A 7951-nucleotide genomic window follows, 5' to 3' on the forward strand; every position below is an offset into this window, starting at 1 on the left:
GTCCACATACCTTTGCATCTTTTGCATGTGAGCCGTGACAGAATCGTCGTCCTTCATGCGGGTACTTATTATGGAGGAGATTATTTCATACCGCTCCTGACGAGCACTCTGATGGTACCTTTCCATCAGGTCTTGGTGCATCTCAAAAGGGTAGAAATCTTCATATGACTTTTGGAGCTCGGCTTTCATCGTGGCCATCATGATACATGCCACCTTAGTAGAATCTCTCTCATGAGTCCTGAATTCAGCGATCTCCTCAGGAGTAGCAGTAGACTCATCAAGTTCTTTTAACTCTTTATCGAAGACATATTCCTTGTCCTCATAACGAGTAACCATCCTGATGTTCCTAATCTAATCCATGAAGTTGGAACCATCAAAGATGACCCTCCCACAAAGATTCATGAGAGAGAAAGAACCAGTTGGGTTAGAGCCCGAAGCATTAGTGTTGGAAGACATCTGAAAAGAGAAAAGCAAGTTTAGATTAGATATATAGAATCCTTAATAAGACACCCAAATGTAATATTAAGCCTAGGACCCAATCACAATATATTATACTTAGAAGAGGGATGTCGTAATCTAAGTAATAATATATTTGAAAGGTAGGTGAATGACGATTCACCAATTTCCACCATGAAAAACAAAATGAATTATTAGGTTTTAATTGGATTTAAAATTCCTAGATTCTTTTAATATTCATTGAACTTTTCAATGGCACGTTTCAATCTCGATTGTGCCCTTCATGTTTTGTGACTGGGATGCCGAGGATCACAAAACAAGGTGTGAATAACCATGCTAATTCACTTGGTACCCTTAATATTATCACCTAATCAATGTGCCGGTTAACCACACACGCTACATTGATCTATGAAAAACATTAAGTCACCCTCCGTGATCCTTACTAGTCCAAGTTAGTGTGTCGGTTAACCACACACGCTCCACCAACGACTTGGTAAGGTACAAAGTGTGAATTCCATGGACTAGCACCATGTTCACATTTTTCCTAAAATAACTAAGATTGGGAATTAAAAGGTTTAGTTACTTTATAATAATCATTATACTTTTAATGAGGATTTAAAGTCACTGTCCTACCCGTTCGGCTAACAACCCTCCACTAGTCAAGCAAGCGGTGGGTGAGAGTGGACACCCATTAAGTCGCCATTTTATAGGCAACAACCTTATACCCACCTTATAGACCGGCTTCGTGAAAGAGGCCTACTAACGGTAGAACGACTTATTCTTATACACATATATAATAATTAACCATTAATGTTATAAATAGTATAAGGGTTGAATTTTAACTATTAAAACTCTAAGGGTTGGAATTAAAGTTTATTAAAGTGTGTGAAACTTTACAAATTCCAAAACTTGAGGGCAAGTTTTGTAACTATCCAAAACTTTTCATTTCATAACTTATGAATTAAAGGTTCATAAAAATGAAGACTCTTCATTTTCATGTAACTTATGTGTTTAAATGTGTGTGTTAAAGAAAGTGACCTTTGGATATCCATAACTTGAGGACAAATTATGGACTCCATTAAAACACATAAATGATCAAGAATTAATTCTAAACAGTTTAGCAAATAATTCCTATCATCTTCTAAATTCATAAGAACATGAACATGATCATCAAAATTTCAAGAATTATATGAACACATAAAAATCATGGAATTTTGATATATGCTATTGTAAATGGATTAGAACAACCATTACATCAACTAAAACAAGTTTTAAAACACCAAAACAGTTTAGGGTAATGTTTCTAGTCCATTTCCAGCAGCTAAAGTCGAAAATCTGCACTCTGTCGCTCCTACTCGTCGAGTGCATGAACCTACTCGGCGAGTAGGTTGAAGACACACATGGACTCGGCGAGTCCCCCATGGACTCGGCGAGTTCCTCAAGCAGACAACAAGTTTTTCGACTTTTTCAACTATTTTGCATCAAGTATCAAACAAGCAAGCCTAGGCTCTGATACCACTGTTGGGTTTTGAGCAATCTAACACTTCCTAAGTGTGCATGCAACCCTAATAAACCTTGGATCTATGTTTGTCTAAATACATGCAAAATAATAATTTTTCCAAGGTTTATACCCTATCTAACATGGCATGGGGAACTTTTAAACATAAAAGAGTTAGAAGAGATTACATACCTTTTTGATGAGATAGCTTCTTTGGAGTTTGAGGGCCAAGCACCAATAGTGTGAATGCCTCAAATGGAATCACAAATCACCACAAACTCTTGGAAAACTTTGAGAGAGTATACACACTTCCAAATTTCGGCCACACACAAGCACACACACTAGTTCACTAGTTGCCATTTCATGCATCATAAGCATGCTTATATAGTGTGCATGGTTAGGGTGAAACCCTAATAACCGATGTCTTTTCCTTTCCAAGGATCCATGGGTTAAAAGCTCTATGGATCATCCATGGACTTCCATATAAGCCTAGCCCATTAACAAATGAGTATTAGCCCACACTATATAAAACCAATAGCCCATAATCTAATTAGTCTTCCTTTTTAATCTCTAAATTAATTCATAATTAATTTAAGACTAAGACTAATTAAATAACATAACTTCATTTTAATATATTAATAAACATATGTGTATAACTCTCATAAAATTATCCATAAATAGTTTGGATGAAATGCAACCCAAATGGACCATGCCGGGTCGGGTCAAGTATATACCAAATAAGTTATGGACTTAGACACCTTATCCAACAAATACTCCATGCCAAACTCATGCTCGTCCACACACGTCATGGATCTAGTAATATCAGGAACAACCAAATGATACGAACGGGCCAAACGTGTAACCAAATGCCCCCCACAAATTGGGCTCCCAGGGCGCGAACTGGCAGTAGACCCAGCTAGAAAACGGGCTAGAAAATATGGGATGCTGCAATAGACACCAGGCTGTAAGATGTACCATAAGAAGACTAAGTTCTGTTTAGTCACTTTGTCTCCATGCCTCTTATGGTTGATGGAAAAGGTGATGAACCGGTGGAGTAAGTGATGGATCGGGGACTGAATACTGCTCTCGGGAGATACGCAGGAATTAAACATTCCGAATGCAATATTATGCCAGAAAGAATACCCCGTGACACCCTCCACATAACCTCTAGTAGCCCCACTCAAAAACATGCCAAACTCGGGAGTCATAGCCCCCTGTTGATCATATAGTCCTACTCTCCAAGCAAACTCAACCAGGCTGCACTCCCGGTACTCACCCCCCAAACGAAATAACAACGCTTGTTGCCAATGTGGATCTTGAACCGTTTCCTGAAATGTCACCGTTGCGAAAAACTCGACACAAAACTCCTTGTAGACCCACTCTTGTACCCGAAATAGATTCTGCCAACCAGAACAGGTAAACGAATACCCATCTCCGATAAATATCTTTGTCAAAAACGGGCCTACCCGATCTATGAGCCCTACTTCCCTCAATCTTGTCTAATTGACTGTTGGAGCAACTGCAATTTCTCTGTTATAGAGCCACCCCGATTTGTTGTTCCAACGGGTCAAGACATCGCGGGGCGTTGTTGCGGGAAAATTGTAAAACGGGTGCAAACCCGCAACCCCACCTGGAACCTCTCTTCTTGGAGCCATTCCTGCAAAAACAAGGAAAAAAACACAGCCAAAACAATAATCCACAAATTAGACATAGAGAAAAATGAATTTTGTTCAGCCCTAGAATTCACGTCGTGAATCCTGTAAGATTCACGTCGTGAATTCGCAATCCCAGAAGACAGAATCGTAACAATAGGGGTAAATCCAGTCAAAATATCAATGGGTTTTACTCCTATACTACTTCCACACACTTAGCATGAACATTCAAAGGTTATTACTAACTTTAAAGAATTAATTTCGACATTTCACTCAATTAACAAACCCTAACCCTAAGTTCATCTACTAGAGCAAAAATTAGACTTAATAATCAATAATTATAACCTTTGTTGGAAGTATTACGTAAGCACAAGGAAGATTAGTAGAGTAGTGGGCTAAAATCGCAGCAATGGGGACAAAGGGGGGGACCAATTTATGCTTTCACTTCGTGAACAATAAACAATTGAAGGGTTTACTGGTTTCTAGGGATTTATTCTATGGTCCCGTGCTTTTAAAAATTCACATCGTGAGTTCTTAAGGATTCACATCGTGAATAGTGTTTGGGCTTAAGTTCGGGCCATGTACTCACGGACTGATCTTGGGCTTGCTAGTCTAATGGGCGAAGCCATATCATGGATTATTTGTCTGGTTCATTCATAATTCATGTCATGAATTGCTAAAAATTCACGTCGTGAATTAAGTCTGGAAGAGAAAAATCAAAATTTTGACTTTAAACTAAATTCTCAATTATTACTACTTCCATTTTAAGGTCCCTACATTCAGTGCTCAATTATGTTCTAATAGAGTTGGATGACATGATCTAAGTTTTTTAAAACTAAAATGCAAAAAGAAAAAGAAAATTTTTGCAAACCAAACTCGGGTTGCCTCCCGAGAAGCGCTTCTTTTTCTTGGAGTCTTAAGCTGGACTCCGTGCCTCCTATGTTGAGTCCTCGGAAGAATCCACAACTAGGATCTTTTGTTCCTTGAATCTCCTCTTGTAATCTTGAACTCGCCTTTTGTATGCCTTCTTTGAATTTTCTTTTTTAACTTTCACCTCTTTTTCAAGCTTGCGTTTGGTCCCTTTAGTTTCTTCCTTGCACTTCATCGCATCCTCCTCCTCTTTCACCACCGGCTTTGTCACTCTTGAAGTGACCTCGTCTTCATCACTTGTCATCTCCTCCTCCTCTTTGCTCACCCAAGAAGGTGGACTCTTGTAAGCTATGACTTCTACCAAAAATGGAACAGATGCTCTAGGTTTTGTTCTTTTGACTTGATGAACTGCCTTGATCTCTTCTTCCATAAGCTTTTCCAGTTCTTCTAGTTCATTATCTTCATTGATTGTGAACACCTCTTCTTGAACATGTTCCTTTGGGAAGCCATCTTCTATCCCAAAAACTACTTTTTCATCTCCAACTCTCAAGGTGAGCTTAGACTCGCGGATGTCAACCAAAGCTCCAGCAGTGTTAAGCAATGGACGGCCAAGGATAATGGGAACATCGGGATCTTCCTTCATATCCAAAACTACAAAATCTATTGGAAAAACAAAATTTCCAATTTTCACCAAAATATCCTCCACTATGCCCCGGGGTTGTGTCACTGAACGGTTCGCCATGTGAATCATCATTTTTGTAGCTTTCATCTTCTGAATTTCTAACTTCTGATAAAATGAATAAGGCATCAAATTAATGCTAGCCCCAGAATCGGCTAAAGCATTAACCCTCAATTTATTACCAAACTCACACGGAAGGGTGAGGCGTCCAGGGTCTCCCATCTTCTTCATTGTCTCTCCCAACACAACTTTCGAGCTTTGTTCACTCAGAACCACCTTAGACTGCTTCTTTAATTGCTTGCGAGTGTCTATCAAATCTTGTAGTAATTTCTAATGCTCGGGAATTTTGGATAAGGACTCGACAAAGGGAGTATTAATCGGGATCCCCTTCACATGCTTGACAAACTCTCTTTGCTCTCTCTCCAGTGGACTAAGGGTAGCTTGGGAAGGAAAAGGCAAAGGCGGCTGATAAACCGAACCAATTATAGAATTTTTCTGTTCATGACGGGCCCACGTCGTGAATATATAAGGTTCACGCCGTGAATTCTGGAATTCAGCAGCTTCATGATTTTCGAGCTTGGTCTTCTTCATCTTTGGATCGAGCTGCTGTGGTTCTTCTTCCAATGCCTCCAGGAACTCAGAGATGGCTTCTTCTTCGGTGTCTATGGCCATTACATGAGATTGGGTCTTCGCTTCGGTATTTTTCGGGGATAACTTCTCATGAACTAGAGTGGCTAATTGTCTAACTTGAAGTTCAAGGTTATGGATGGAGGCTTGCTGATTCTTAATTAAAGTTTGTTGTTCCATAATAGAAGAATCAGTGGTATCGTGTTTTTTTTCCGAAGCTTCCATAAACTTCATCAACATAGTCTCTAGATCGGGTTTCTTCTCGGCTGGTGGCTACTCCTTTTGATAAAAGCCTCGACCTGTCTGCCTATACTTCTCTTCTTTTTGCTTCTTATATTCTTCATACGGCAGCTACTCCTTCTTCGATTTCCTCCAATCCTCATCAAACTTATCCCCACTCGAGTAACATACTTGAGCTTTTCTATTCCCAAACTCATCTATATTGCAGTCCTTGGTCAAGTGTTGACCACTACATCTCTCGCAACCTACTCTTATGGCATGTATTGACTGGTCCATTTGTGTTATCCTTCGATCCAAATTATTCAGCATAACCATCATAGCTGCTATTTCTTCAGTATGGGTCCCTCCACCGCCTTTGATTCCATCTTGCCTAGGGTCGTGGTATTCGCAAGAGTGCTTTGCGAATTCTTCAATTAGCTCCTTGACCTCCCTTGGATTTTTCTTTGTCAACGGTCCTTGAGAGTCAAGGAGTTGTCTTTTCATAACGTTAACCCCATCATAGAAGATTGACATCTCCTGTTGCACATTTAGATCATGCTGAGGGTAATTTCTGAGCAAGCCCTAGTACCGCTCCCATGCTTCGTATAATGACTCCCCTGGCTGTTGCTCAAAGTTGGCTATTGCCTTCTTGAGTTTGGCTATCTTGGATGGCGGGCAAAACTGGTCTAGGAATTGCTCACGCATTTGAGCCCAAGTGGTAATTGTACCCGGTGGAAGTGATTTTAACCACTCCTTAGCAGCTCCTTTGAAAGTGATGGGAAACATCCTAAGCAAGATTGTGTTTCTGTTGACATTCGGGACATTGAAGTAATCTGCAATGTCGTTGACTTCATCTAGATGCTTGTCACACCCCAAAACCGATAACGGCGGAATACGTTTCGGGGTGGAGGACGTCATCTACAGTATCATCACAATTGCATAATAGTAAAAACAAGAAACATACAACCATTGCATTACATAGTGAGTTTAATTACAAGTGTTTTTTGTAATGTTCAACAAACACCAAAAGTAAATCAAAAATAAGAGATGGATCTTGTAAGCTTCACCTTCTCCAAAAAGCTGCACCTGTAACTGTCTATCTTTGACCTGAGGATACAAGTTATTTTGAAAACGAATATCAGCATAAAGCTGGTGAGTTCATAAGAGTTTAGTGTGAGATTTTTGTATAAAAAGCATTGAGACCGTTAGTATGAAAAGCTGCATTTTACATTCTAAAGTAGTAGAAAACCTAGAAAATCCTATATTTTCCAGAAATACATTGTGAATGAAAACCTTTAAGAAACAGGAAATTTTCATCTTTGAAATCCATTTATTGTAAAAGTCTAATGTTAAATCTCCAATAAGTAATGCAATATGATAGTTTGTGCCTGAAATCAATAATAGTGGTGCAAACTTCCTTTAGTGTTAGATTCCTGATTACTTCGGGATATTAACTTAACTTTTAGTTTAGTATTTTAGTGTGGTTATAGTGTATTTCTTGTATGTTACTGATAGTGTGAGAAGTAGAGGACCCCATGACCTTCCCGGTCATGCACGGTGTAGTGAAGTAGTGGCATTCCTGGACCTGTGCGGTTCGGACTGAAGTTAACAGTCAGGATGTAATAGCGTCTGCCCCGTATAGATCTATACATATAGCATCGTCTTCATGTCATAAGACTCTGGGCGTAGTGCGTAGTGAATAGAGTATCTCGTAGTGGGTTAGTGTGTTATCTCATGATTAGTGCTTTCTCTTGTATTATAGTGTAGTAGTCTCTTGTATAATTCGTATTGTGTTCTCTTATTAGTGTATAGTATCATAATAGAGTGTATTATAGTGTGTAGAGTAGTAGCTATAGCGAGTAATAGTGACCTTAACTATACCTATTATAGTTAACTTAGTGCGTATGATACTTGTCAGTTTAGTGGTTTAAACATCGAATGAAATGAAAA

General features: G+C 39.2%; 1 non-coding gene across 1 annotated transcript; it reads left to right on the top strand.

Moving 5' to 3' along the window:
• Positions 1-6551: 6551 nt before the first annotated feature.
• LOC145071520 (small nucleolar RNA R71) lies at positions 6552-6658 on the top strand. The gene has a single exon (XR_013690530.1). It is a non-coding gene; the product is annotated as a small nucleolar RNA R71 (small nucleolar RNA).
• The last annotated feature ends 1293 nt before the right edge of the window (positions 6659-7951 follow it).

The sequence above is a fragment of the Lactuca serriola genome, chromosome 8, assembly GCF_051521515.1.
Source record: "Lactuca serriola cultivar US96UC23 chromosome 8, Lser_US96UC23_V15, whole genome shotgun sequence".
Lineage (NCBI taxonomy): Eukaryota > Viridiplantae > Streptophyta > Magnoliopsida > Asterales > Asteraceae > Lactuca > Lactuca serriola.